Source organism: Haemaphysalis longicornis, unplaced genomic scaffold, assembly GCF_048455015.1.
Source record: "Haemaphysalis longicornis isolate Haplotype H1 unplaced genomic scaffold, Haemaphysalis longicornis Haplotype H1 scaffold_10, whole genome shotgun sequence".
Taxonomy (NCBI): domain Eukaryota; kingdom Metazoa; phylum Arthropoda; class Arachnida; order Ixodida; family Ixodidae; genus Haemaphysalis; species Haemaphysalis longicornis.
Window position 1 is genome coordinate 57572345 of NW_027526204.1, and position 14885 is coordinate 57587229.

A 14885-nucleotide genomic window follows, 5' to 3' on the forward strand; every position below is an offset into this window, starting at 1 on the left:
TCGTTGCTGACCTTCACGACACGATGAACGCAGTTGTATCCCGATACCCGACATGTCCTATTTTCTTATTGGGCGATTTCAATTATCCAGACATTGACTGGTCCGCCACAGTACCTATTTCAAGACCGTTTTCATCTAGTACCCAACAATTTATAGACTTTTGCTTAGCCTTTCACCTCACACAAGTAGTATCAGAACCTACAAGAGTAACGCAAACTACCGCAAATATACTAGATTTAGCTTTTACAAACTGCCCTGATCTATGTTCGGAAATAACATATATGCCCAAACTAAGTGATCATGTCCTTTAGAATTTGACTGCAACAATACCAGTGCAAAAATGTTCTAAAAAACGAAAAATCATTCAAAATTATCACAAAGCCAACTTCCCAGAAATTAATTGTGAGCTGCATTTATTATTAATTGATTACTTAGACGGATTCGATGAGTGATCGCTGGAATACAACTGGGCATTATTTAAGAACAAAATCATTGATTTGACCGAACGCTTCATACCTACTCGGGAAATATCGTGTAATCCGAAGGCCCCCTGGTATAACTCCAACCTAAAGCGTCTATCAAACCGAAAAAAACGTCTGTACCGCCGCGCCAAAACATCTCGCAGTAGTTATAGATGGTCTTTGTACCGCTCAGCAGTCAATGAATATGTTACTGCTGTCAAAACTGCAAAACAACACTTCCTTACCAATACGATGCCTAGTTTTTTGCAAAATAATCCTAGGAAATTTTGGAGCGTCGTTAACCCAGCTAACAGCTCTCGCATTACTCTAACTGACATAAACGGCGAACCTATACCTCATGACGAATGTGCTAATGTGCTAAACCAAGTGTTTTCTGATGCATTCTGTAACAATCCCACTTCTTGTCTACCCAGATTTAAAAGCCACGACTACATACCGATGTACCCTCTGCAGATTGACCCTAATGGAATAATTAAAATTATTGACTCCCTTAAAATTTCTTCTAGTGCAGGTGTAGATGGTATTAATTCCAAATTCCTTAAAAGTACTAAACATAACTGCTCTATTATCCTAGCAAAGCTTTTTGAGCAATCCTTAGAACAAAGTAAAATCCCCGCTGATTGGGAAATAGGAAAAGTGGTACCAGTCTTTAAATCCGGTGACAGACAGTCCCCCTTCAATTACAGGCCAATATCCATCACTAGCTTACCATGTAAAATTTTGGAACACATAATTTACTCTCATGTTGCCAGCTTTCTTGAATCCAATTCATTTTTTGACCCTGCACAGCATGGATTCCGGAAGTCTTTCTCGTGCGAAACCCAGTTAATTTTGTTTACTCACAAACTTCACTCTATTCTTGACAACCGTTCATTCGCTGATTGCATTTATTTCGATTTTGCTAAAGCATTCGACAAAGTTCCGCACGCGTTACTCCTACTCAAGCTAAGAAATATTGGTCTCGATACTAGCATATTAAAGTGGATTGAGTGTTTCCTACTGCATCGCCAGCAATTTGTCACAGCTAATGACACCCATTCATCTCTAACCCCAGTTATCTCAGGTGTACCCCAGGGCACCGTCCTAGGGCCACTACTTTTTCTTATCTATATCAATGATCTGCCCAAACGTATCTCGTCATCAGTACATTTATTCGCTGACGATTGTGTCATTTTTCTGAAAATAAATAACGATACTGACTTACACGCACTCAAATCTGACATTAATGCCATATCCCATTGGTGCAATACATGGCAGATGGTTCTAAACACTACAAAATGCAAATCAATGCGAGTTTCCCGCATCACTACTAACGCGCACTCATATTTCCTTGATGGTAATAATCTTGAAGCGGTTAGTTCTTATAAATAATTGGGCATTCATATCACCACTGACCTATCTTGGAATCTTCACATTGAAAGAATCACCAACAAAACCAACCGTATGCTTGGCTACATAAGACGAAATTTTCATTCCGCTCCTTCTTCGATAAAACTGCTTCTTTTCAAATCACTTGTACGTTCACAACTTGACTATGCATCACCGATATGAGATCCATGTACTGAAATTCTTAGTCATCAACTCGAAATGATTAAAACAACGCCGCACGTTTCATTTTTTCTAACTATTAGCGAGCAGCCAGCGTATCCGGAATGAAAAGTAACTTGGGTCTAACATCTCTGACGTCATGTCGCAAAATTGCACGATTGAGCTTATTCCATAAAGCATTCTCACACAACACGCTTCGGCACGCTTTACTTACTGCACCGTCATACATATCTTCGCGTTTAGATCATGTTCATAAAGTCGGCGTTCCTTTTTGCAACACTAAGGCCTTTTTTCATTCCTTCATCCCACGTACCTCTAGCGACTGTAACCACCTTCCTTCTAATATTCTACAATTAGCAACCCGGTTTTGTTTCGTACCGCTGTGTCTAATATTATATTTTAGGCCATTTGATTCTGTATAACGTTGCATTGATTTCAATGTCCAATGTATGTACTTTTACTTTTGCAATGAATGCCAAAAATTGTCACCCATGCAAACCTCAGCCGCACTTCTTTCGTTGCAGCAGGAAGATTGCGACCTTATTGACCCGTATAACTTTGTTTTGTAGAGGTTATACGCCTCGAGATTCGCCGCTTCTCCGCGGCGTTAGCGGGATTAGCGCTGCGTGGCTGATAGGTGGTCATGCAGTGTTTTGGTTCTCTTTCGCTTCTCTTTGCCTTTCCGCGCACTAAACAACTTGTTACGGTGACTCTGTAAGCTAACTGCATGTTTAGGGCACTTAAAAAAAAACAGCTGCGTCTTGGTAGAGCGCTCTAACGCCAACAAGAGCTACCCGGGGAGGCGGTTCTGCGCGCGTCTTGGCCGCTCTTGCGGGCGTCGGCGACGGCAGCAGCATATCACCGCTGTCCCCTTCGAACACGTCAGCACAAGTGAATTCTATTTATTGTCGCCTCGTTTAGTCCTGATATTGGCACTGTAAGAGGTTGGTTCGTTTTGCAGCGCAGACAACAAATGCGGCTTTGCTTCGAATATGTACGTCGTAGAAAAATATGTTTCGGGGATGTGATAACCCAACAGCTGACAAAAACTTGTGCCTTTTATGGGAATATAAGCCACGCCAAAATGTTAAGTACACTCAAAGGCTGTGCATTGTCAGATATGTGCCCACTCATGCCTTATAGTAAGAACCAAGGTACGGTATATGTTAATGAAACCACGGGAAAATGAATGGTCGGCAAGTCAGGAATAAATATAATAGTCGTACGAGAATGAAAAAAAAAACCGAGTGCAGCTTCTGAAATGCTAAAGACGTTTGTTTGAGCAAAGTAGTATTCACCAGACCAACTAGATGCAAAATGCACTGATATTTCGCTAGACATGGGGGGTGGGGGGGGGGGTGAGGAGGAGGACGCTCAACTATCCTTGTTTACAAATGCGGAGCGAAATAAACGACTGAACGTTTTAGTAATCACACACACAAGCTGCATGTTCACTTTTCGTTTGTTTTTTGCCTTCAACGAACGGCTGATCACTCGGCGAACGCATTTTTTGAAGAATACAGGGTAGGCAGTTCACAAGCGATACGAGGTGTCGTTGGAAGAGTTGATTGATTGATTGCAGGGTTTAACGCGCCGACGCAACGGAGGCGATGAAGCACGCCGTAGTGGAGGGCTCCGGATTAATTTTGACCACCTGGAAATCGTTAACGTGCGCCGAAATCTCGTACACACGGGCTCGTTGGAAGAGTGTCGTATCTGATAAGGGTCTCTGATTTCGGTTTATGCTAGATTCTGCAGTCTCCCTGTGTCATATGACGATGTTTCGAAGAAGAGTTTGGTCACGGACGCGGATTACTCTATAAGCCCATCTTCGCGCTTCTCATGGAGGATAAATGTAACAGATGAATCTTTGCGAGCGCTCACACCGGGCAAGACGACCCATCATTAAATTTGTCGTCGTGTGCTGACTCCGGGGTGTAATTTTGCATTATCCATCGTACTTCTTTGGTACAGTGTTTGTGAAATTTATGCCGCATTGGATTGTTCATGGTACTGATCAATATCTGATATGTGATATTGGCAGGCGTAACTTACGTGCTGTCAGGTATGAGTGCTCCGCTGGATTTTGTAAGTGCACAAAGTCGATTTTCATCATAGTGTGTATACGGCCGCATACGGAGACACTGCCACTAAATTTCAGGGCAGCGGAATTGCAATCAGGTGCATGAAAATGCTGGCTTCGGTACGCCGGCCTGAGGCACACGCCCGGCGCTCATATAGATCTCACTAAGTTCGCGTCATAAACGTTTATACTCTCGTGAACACACCACGCTTGCAAACAGAGTGCCTGCTCCACGTTATTCGGTATTTCGAACGCGGACAAACGGTAAATCGCTGTCTTGAACGAGCCAAAAAGCAACGGCGACAGGGCGGAACGGGCCGGGGACTTCCGCGCCTGCTTTCGAAACGGGCCGCTAGGGGGATTTCAGTGGCGCCCCTACAGGCCGCGCTCGAGGCGTATAGCTACTTTTGTTCTGCTCTTTGTACTGCAGTTTCCTGATTTGTTGTAATGTATTTACCCACTCCCCTCTTCAATGCAATTGCCTTGAGAGTATTCAAAATAAAAAAAAATTCCCCCAATTCCGTGAGGCATGCCTTGTAAAGTCTATCAAAAGTTACTAAGCTGTGACATACGTTTATAGGCCAGGACGGATTCAAAATTCAGATAAACACGGATGTAACAAACCTCTACGTAACTAATTCCTGGAGTTAACGAAGTTTTTTCAATTCCCCAATGCCACCACCATTGAAGCCCGTGTTTGCGACCTCTCTATGTAACGAAACGTCGCGGCGGTTTTCCTTGATGTAACGCAGTCGGCGAGCTGAGTAGTCATTGTTTTTTGCACTTTTACTCAAAAATGTACAGGAGAAATGAACTAATTTAGCGAATACTACCACTTCCGTCAGACGCCAGCAGTAATGAAAACGTCTGGAATCGCCTAAACACAAAATTCGTAATGAGATGATGATGATGATGGCGATGAACGGAGGACTAGCACCACCCTGTGGCTTACATAGCAGTCACTTCTGGTTTGCTTGTGTAGCGTGAAACCGCACAGCGAATTACCATAGGTTTTTACGTGTGCGTGCGGTTTAGGTTCAAGACAAGTTTTGAAGTGCTAGGCCGTCCTGTCGGCGTGTGGTCACGTGTCTCCACTTGTATCTGTTGTATCGGTTCGTCGGTAATGAGTGCTGCTGCTAGAAAATTAAAAGGTGTGTCCTTTCAAGAAAAGCGCCCAATTTTAAATGCCGTCACCGCTGGCGAGAACGAAAAATGTTGCCGCATGGTATAGTATCCCAGCTAGCACCTTTTCAACAATCTTGAGTGCGCCAAAGAGCACCACGTTTGCGAAAACGCACCCTGTCAGCATAAGTTTGGTTCTTCAAACGTGTTCGGGGCCAAAAAAATGTCAACCCCGCAGGGACCCTTTGAGTAATCTTGGTGACGGCATGGCGACACCGCAGACCCCGAAACCTACCGTGACGATGTGTTGTAAGTTGAAGTGTAGAAACCACAAGCGGTGGCCGTAGGAGCCCAGGCCATGCTCCGGCGGATGGGCTCCCTGCCTGTCAACCAGGCAGGGAGGTCCGGCACCTCTCTCAGAATCAGGGTAACCCGAGCGAAGAAAGTACGCCTGTCCCCTGCGTTATACTATAGCGTATGACATTTTCTACAACTCCTCCTCCAATGATCGGCCCCCCAAAAGAGGCCGCACCGAAGTACTTCCTAAAGAGAAGGCATAACATTTCAATAAATGTCTTGTAGTCCATTCCACAGAGGACAGCCCGGTCGCAAAGAAGTCGGTCATTCTCTTGGCCAAATGCATCGAATCTGTTGTTGTTTCAGACTATTAAGCACAAAAGGTTTCATCCGGTGACCTACTTGTTAAAGTAAAAAGAAAAATCTAGCCGAAAACCTCCTGAAACAGACCACGTTGGCTGAACTCTCGGTTACTGTGACTCCACACAGAACCCCCAACTCCTCTCGATGCGTCATCTCAGAAAAAGACTTACAGTCTGAGACAAAGGTGGAACTTCTTCAGGTGCTTCAACCTCAAGGAGTAACTTCTGTCAAACGAATTGCCATCCGGAGAACAAATGATGAAATCTTAACAAAGCATCTTGTCCTAACATTTGATTTCCCACCCCCTCCCGAAAAGGTCAAGGTGGGCTTCCTAAGCTGTAAAGTATGACCCTATGACCCTAATCCCGGGCGACGCTTTAAGTTCCAACGATATGGCCAAGGACCTCTATCTTGTCGAGGAAAGCTGACTAGTCCTAAATGTGTAGCGACTGACCATTCGTCAGATGACTGTCGAACCGACCAGTGAAATGCCCGAATAGCAGTGGCCCACACTATGCTTATTCGCGAACCTGCCCGAAATTCAAAGCCGAAAAATAAATTCTACAGATGAAATTCACAGAAAACATCCCCTTTGCTGAGGCGCGCCAAAAACACAGGCTGCGTTCGGCCACATCCTATGCAGACGCTGCACGCCGGGGGCTGGGGCGGCGTTTGGTCAGCACAGCGACACAGTGCAGCCTTGTTGCTGTTGTGTTGCTGCCCCATCCCCTGGCTAAGAATCCACCTGCTGCCTCTACAACACCTGTTGAGGCTGTGGTGGTCCCGTCTCTTGCCGGACTGCCTTCGGCAGTCCACAGTCGTGAGAAATCGCCGAGTGTGGCGACTTCAAGGAATTTGGCGACTGCGATCGCTGTTTGGGGAGCTGCTGCTCCCCCACGTTTCCACTCCAGCTGACGCAGGGACACTGGAGGGAACGGAGGACATGGACACGGGAGGGCCCGTGGCGATGATGTTGATGCGCGATGTGCAAAGGAGTATTTCAAAGAAAGCAATGGCTGATTTGTTGAAGTCATTATATTCAACCAGCAACTCCCCTTTTGGCTGCCACAAATAGAGAAACTAATTGATATGAGGGCATTTTAATTAACAAAGCGAGCCCTTTAGTGGTTGGTAGCTCCGCTTCTTGTACGTGTGCATATTTACAATGTTGAAATGTAATCTGTTGTAAATTTTCAGACAGGCAGTAATCAAAAAGTTGATAGCGCAGTTGGCAGAGCGTTTCACACCTACCTTTGCGGCCAGAGTGATCGTGGGCTGGAATACCAGCGCCGCGCGTCAATGGAGCTTTTCCTGCCAATATCATTTCCGTGGCGGATATCGCTGAGGCAGGCACGTAGGCAGGGGGGGGCCCACGGGGGCCCGGGCCACCCCCCCCCCCCCCCCCCGAAATTCGACCAGTCGGCCTTTAACGCCTGAGAATCTTACAAGTTCTTCGAAAAACGTTAGAAAGCGACAGGTTCCTTTCCCCAAGCAATTGCGCACAGTCACGCAGCTGTTTCGCATGCGCAGGAAAACGGAAAAAAATAATGTTACTTTCGCAGATTTTTCAAATAAAGATACTAATGATAATCAGTCGTCAGAGATAAAAAGAAATAATCAACCGTAGTATTACTGAGAAGCTACGCTTATTCCGGCTATTATCCCACAGCTAAATAGGGCTTTATTTTGTTAGGCCGCATAACTTTCCACAGACTTAAAATAACGCCGAATTAAAGCAAGAGCATGTTGTTGCGACTGTGGGGTATCGTGGTCGAAGTGGACGAGGTTGTGTTATTTGCAGTTCCTCTCCAGCTGCGACGACTTGGGCCTGGTGCTATCCCGAGCCTGTTTCCAAACTGCCCTGCCTGCCAAGCCGACCGAGAAAGAAAGCTTTATACTAGTATTTACATGTTCAGGGTCTGAGTGAACAGGCATTGCGTTCCTGGTGGCGCGAGAATAAATAGACTTTGTTTGGTCCATCCCTGTTCTTCCTGTCTCCACGCTGTGGTCGGGAGGCACCAATCAGGAAAAATTCTGAAGAGTTCAAAATGCACGCACGTGCGCACACACACACTGAGAGGGCATCTTTCCCCTTCTCGTAGCTGAAAGTCTGTCGCCTCCGGTGGCACTTTCTCCCGAAGGTCGACGTCCCCGGGACCACCAATATAGAAGTCCCGGAAAAGCATCTCCTGCATTCCCACGCTCTGGGACTCGTTGAACAACAGCTTCTCGGGCGTCGGCCACATGCCGCCAATGAGGGAAACCGTCAGCACGCAGCGCGCCGACGAAAGGGAGATGCCGCCCAGGGCTTTTGTCATCACCTACGGTCGTTAGGGCCGCATTCGGCCCACCGAGGGTATGGGTGCTCGAAGCCGCCGACAAGCGGATTAGCCACCGCAGCACGGATCGCCGCCGTGAGGTGGTGGCAACTTGGGGAGTATTCAAGTGCTTTGTTTGACTGATTGCTGCGCGGCGTGGGAACACGCACGCGTACGGCTTTCCTTTGCCGCAGACGCAGAGTTTTTCCGGGACCTGACGGCGGAAGCTAACCGAAAGCTAGGAAAAGGGGACTTCTGTATGGAAAGCGACGTCTTGACGACCCATTAACCCGTTCGACCCCGCTGGCACCTCTGCGAACCCCATCAACTTTCGTCCGCTGCCTGTTTCGTCGGGCAAGCGCCCGCGTGGCGGAAGGAGTGAACCGGAATGAGCGGATATGCGGCTCTCCAGTAAGTGTACACGGGCGGCGTCGCCTCCTCTTACTTTGTGCGTGTGGCCGCCTAAGTACGGCGGTGACTTCGCGACTGATTGCATCTTTAGTGGATGCACAACATGCCAAAGAAAGCAAAGTGCGGGAAGTTCTCAGCTGGGTGACTCCGTTGAATGCCGCGCCGCTGGGACGCGCCGTCGGCGCCCGGAGGTTCGTTTCAGCCGCGAGTCGGCGCGAGCAGTTCATATCTCTCCAAGTAGGACTCTCCACTGTCCGCAGTTTGAATTCGACGAACGGACTTGCTGGGGTCCGCCGAAGAGGGAAAAGGGTGGGCGACTCCTCGGCGCTCCTTCCCAGGTATGTATATAGGGGCATGCTCGCCGCGGGCTGGCACAGCGAGGCATGATTCAGCCGATTCAGCACCTCTGTTCGGCGCTCCTTCAGACCAAGCAAATTTGTGTCGGGGCGCCCTGGCGGAACAGAACGCAGCCATGGGGAAAGAAGGTGCCAGCCAGGGTTCAACTTCAACGGCCCGGAAGCGACCAGGACAAACGATGAAATTGACAAGCTTCTTCGCTAAAGTTCCAAAGGTGGGTCCTGTGTTTCTTAGTGTCTTTGCTTGTTACGCCCGCTTTAGCGAAGCGGCAACTTAGTAATTCCCAGCTTGTGAGCTTCTGAGCAATACTGTGATACTGGTTTTGCCATAAGTGTCTATTTCTGAGATGGCTATTTAAACACGATGCATCTGTCGAGGAGTGCAATTTTCCTCATATAGCGCGAGTGCAGTCATCGCTTTAAATATCTTGTATACTTGCTACGGGTATGACTGCACGACGCTTTTTTGTTTTCTTATCACTACAACCATGTCACTTTCTAATCGGGCCATCAGAAATGATGTCTCCATGACCGAAAACGATGGCCCCGTTGCGCCATCCGTAAAACACGCATTCTATTCCAGCCCAGACAGCCGAATTTACTCCAATCTAATGCAAACCAAATTTTTGCAGTTTCAATATAAAAATGCACTTGAAGGTATTGGTAGCAGATTTTAAAGATAATACTGTACTATGCTCCTATGTTGACGATTTAAAAAGAAGACAAAGATGGAGAGACATGTACAGCTCGCCCCTCTTTGATTGAGCAGTTTTTCTCCTGGCAGTTAAATTTATTGTATAATACAGTTCGCGTGTTAATTCAAGGTCTTTTACCTTGACCTCCACAGATGGCAAAAGTCCGCTAGTGCGTTTGTGTTCGAGGCACGGATATCTGCTTTTGCGCTACTCACAGTCACCACGACGTCGGGCACGCAAAAACCACGACCAACTATTTTGGTCGTGGCAAAAACACGCGACGCAGCTGTATTCAACATGCTAAAGGTCTTTTCTTACACGACAGTTTTCATAATGAAAGCGGGGCACCACCGTTTACAGCTCATTGGAACACTAAACGAATGTTCGCGTACTCGCAAAAATAACCTCTGTCGCTTTTTCGTAATGACGATGAGTCGATGACACTCCATTTGAACCCTTCGATGAGATCATGGGAGGCTGTTACAAAACCCGCGAACGTGGTTGCGGTTCAATATTCGGTTTCAAAGTGCAGGCAATTTTTGGACTCGTATAAATTGGAGTAAGTTGGAGTAAGTAAGATTGGAGTAAGTTCAGTTCCAATAGCGAACCGCTAGGGAACGAAAAGGGTTCAACGCCATGATAATGATAAGACTGCGTTTTCGCCCATTAAAATACAGATGACTTCCACAGGACTACAACGTCAATTCTGTATAATCGTGTTTGAATTAACGAGACTAGACTGCATCTAGTCTAAATCAAAGAGCACTATACACAGGCACATATGGTGCGAAAAATGAAATGTATTGAATGTACGGATACTCGGAGTCATTTTTATTTAGGGTGCTTGTAAAAGCGGAACTTGGCATAAGTCCTACGACAATACTTAATTGAAACATGAAGTAAAAACTATTGTCAGAAAACTTATGTATGATTATTTTTTTATTTCTATCGTGCATCTAGGAAGGAAGCCTTCTTTTATCAGAAGACGGCTCTACCTCCGAAAACGTCACAGTACCTGCAGACTTGGATGCCGAGAGAACGAATGACTGCGAGGACGGTGTGGAAACTGTCAGCCCTCTTTGTCACAATGATATCGGAATGTTTGTCAATAACACTATCATACCCGATGACATCCGAGAACGGGTATACTCTAACGTATGGGTGCCAACCCCGAGCTACAAGTTCGAAATCTCGGTCGCCAAAAACGGGAAAAGGCCGCGTTTCAGTTTCACTGGCTGCAGTGATATGAGTGGCTTGCATTTTCTCATGTGCGGAAGGGAGCTTTCTGCAAAACCTGCGTACTTTTTTGTCGTAAGAGCGGAGCGGGTAAAGGCTCTCACCAGACATGTAAGAACCTCGTAACAGTTCCGTTTACGAAGTGGAAGGATGCCCTTGAGACATTCGAGAATCATGCACGGACTGAATACCACAAGACGGCAACGGTTGACGCCGAATGCTTTCTGAGAGTCGCCAGAGGAAAATCAAGCAGTGTCCACGTACAGCTTAATGAGCAAGCAAAAGGCGAGCTCGAAGACAACAAGGCAAAGTTGCGCGCGATTGTCGAGACAGTTTTACTGTGCGGCCGTCAAGACCTCGCGCTGAGAGGTGACAAGGATTCGGGGCGTCTTTCTCTTAAGGAACCCTTACAGAACGACGGCAACTTCAGGGTGCTCCTACGTTATAGAGCGAATGGCGGAGACATCATTTTGACCAATCACATTCGCACAGCAGGCAGCAATGCTCTTTACTCCAGCCCGCACATTCAAAATGAAAATATTTCGATAATTGGCAAGCTTACACAAGATAAAATTGTAAGACAGGTAAACGAGGCCGGATTTTTTTCGGTGCTGGCAGATGAAACAACGGATGTATCACAAACCGAGCAATTCTCTGTGTGCGTACGCTACGTCGATCCTACTACTTCGAGCATTCGGGAATATTTCCTCTGCTTCGAACCTGTTGACGACGTCAGTGCGTCTAGCCTGGCTGAAACACTGAAAAGGGAGCTGAATCTTGGCCTGCACTTGGACATGATGAGAGGGCAAGGATACGATGGAGCCGCTGCGATGAGTGGGGCATTCAACGGCGTGCAGGCGCTCATCCGGAACGACTTCCCAACGGCGTTGTACACGCATTGCACTCCCTGAACCTTTGTTTGAGCGACGCCTCAGTTGTCCAAGGCATTCGACGGGCCTTTGGAACAATTAGTGAGGTATGCACTTTCTTTCGGCTATCACCCAAAAGGACAGCGGTCCTGAAAAAACATCTGGAAGCGTCTACAAAGTCTTTCCGCCTGCTGCGCCAATATTGTGAAACAAGGTGGGTGGAACGTCATGATTCAGTCGTATTGTTTGGAGAAGCACTTTCTGAGATAGTTCACTCACTTGAAGAGTTCATGGACACCTCCCCTGATAAAGCAACAGCGTCCACCGCTCATTGCCTCCATCAGCGAATCTGTTCACTCAACTTTCTTTTATGCCTCGCTGTTAGTGAGACATTCGTAGGCCTCACACGCCACTTGTCTGTGCATCTGCAGAGCCCAGCTATTGACATGAGCGTCGCCTTGCAGCAGGTTGACCTGGTGCTGACTAAACTCGAAGAGATGGGCACTAACGCGGAGGCAGAATTCCACAAAATATTTTCTCTATGTCAAGATAGAGCGGCGGACTTCGGAGTGAAGTGCGAGATTCCGCGGGTGGTAGGAACACAGAGATACCGGGCAAACTACCCTTGTAGTTCCGCGGAAGAGTACTACACGCGAGCCACGTTCATTCTATACATAGATGACCTGAAAGCTTCCCTCAAACGGCGCTTTGCAAACCATCGGAAAACACTGCAAAGTTTGCAATTTGTATTGCCAAAGCACGCCTCCAAAGGCAAATTTGAATCTGTGCAGCCGGCCTTCGATTTTTACCTCAGAGATATGACAACAACGCATATCCTTACACTAAAAGGTGAATGGGAAATCTGGAAAACTAAATGGCAAGCCATGCAAGAGGAAGAACTTCCCCGCTTTGCGACGGACGCTTTAGCTGAATGCGACAAAGGCCTCTTCCCGAACGTTCACACACTCCTCAAGATATTGGCAACGCTCCCAGTGACTACAGCTGCTGCAGAACGCAGCTTCTCGACACTCAAAAGAGTGAAAACATATTTGAGGAACCGGACGGCTGAAGAGCGGCTTAATGGCCTGGCCCTAATGTCCATTCACCGGATGCAAGTCAGTGTCGACGAAGTTATCGCTGTGTTTATGAAGAAACCACGACGTTTGAAAATTGCAGCGTGAACCGCTCTTTTCGGCCAAGCTAGGTGTTCGTTTTTTTGTCTTTTGCATTTACTTTTACTATATAGTACAACAATCTCAATGCCATTCTTTCAAATTGTTTGCTGTAGAAACGAATGTTAGCATTTTGCATCTTTTTTTATTATGAAAGCATCCGTGTTTTCGTTCTTTGTGTTCAATAAAACTGATTTCCCAAATATGCCTGTTTTTGTTTAAGAATTGCTGTCATAAAATGGCTCACGTTCTTCTCGCCGGCCTGTTGTTGAGACACCGAGTGAGAATTCGGGTAGAGAAAGCGTCCGACAATTTGTTTTTTTCATTTGCCGCACATCTCCCTGAGTAGGCGCCTGATTCCGTTGCATCCCCCCCCCCCCATTTTTTTTGTCACTCCTCTTTTCGTCACTGTCTCTGTACGGGCCCTTCTTGGTGGAGATTATTTGGATGGAAAGTGCACACGCACTAGCTTTATTGCAGTGTCAAAAACTTGCTTCCATCTCGGATTAACTCGCCTCTTTCGCTGCATTCCCCTTTGTTGTCGTTCTCGTCTAATAATTAGGCGGCTTCTATATTTCTGGGCAATTGTTTTTCTTTTTTTTTTGCCATGGAAAGAGCTTGTTTCGAACAATTAGGCCTTGGCCCCCCCCCGAAAAAAAATCCTGGTTACGTGCCTGCGCTGAGGTGTTGCCGTACCCCGGCATAAAACACTTTCGTGTTAAAAACGCCACTATTTTTCTCCATCAATTCTCCATCCTCAATTTAAATTGAACCCTCTTAGCTTCCAAGTTACTGCCCCGTAGGTGAATCTGGTAAGATGGAAGGGTTAAGGCTTGGGCAAGTTGGTGCATGGTTAGCAAGAGGGGAACAGCGCAAACACGGACAAAACACAAGAAGAAAGTGACAACCACGAGCGCCGTGGTTGTCACCTTGCTTGCGCTGTTCCCCTAAGATGGAGCTGTCTACACTTTCTTCTAGCTTCAGAGACAATGGTAGGCTGCCATTCATTATTTGAGAATGCCTGCCGAATGCACTCTGCCCCATTCTTATCATTACCTCTACCTCATGGTTGGGATACGGGGTCACAACTTGTCCTATAGTAGATATATTCGCTTACCACTTCCACTGCCTCGCCACCTATCTCAAACCGCTGGGATGCCCCGACGTTATTGATCATTACTTTAGCTTTCTGCATATTAATTTTCAGGCCCACGGTTCTACTCTGTTTGGCCAGTGCGGTAAGCATGTGCTTTGCAATTCGTCCCCCGAGTTACTTAGCAAGGCAACGTCATAGGCAAATCTGAGGTTACTGAGGTATTCTCCATTAACCCTTACTCCCATCTGTTTCCAATCCAATGTTCTGAATACTTCTTGTAAGCATGCTGGGAATAACATTGGAGAGATTGTGTCTCCTTGTCTGACGCCCTTTCTTATAGGTATTTCACTGCTCTCCTTATGGAGGATGATGGTAGCTGTGGACCCAGTGCAAATATCCTCTAATATAATGCTCGTCTACCCCCTGGCTCCGTAATGCCTGAATGACCGCTAAGATTTCGACCGAGTCAAATGCTTTCTCATAATCTATGATGGATATATATAGGGGTTCAGTACACTCCGCGCACATCTCTATCACCTGATTGATCGTGTATATATGGTCCAATTGTTGAATAGCCTTTACGGAACCCTGCTTGTTCTTTAGGTGTACTGAAATGTAAGGTGGCACAAAGTCTGTTAGTGATTAAGTACCTTGTAGACGACTGACAGTATGCTGATCTGTCTGTAATTTTTCAAGTCCTTCATGCCACCTTTCTTATGGATTAGGATGTTCGCGTTCTTCCAACATTCCGGTACATTCGACATTGCGTGTACAGGTTTGTCACTACAATTTGCCCGCCATCATTCAAGACGTCTGTTGTTATCTGATCCTCACCAG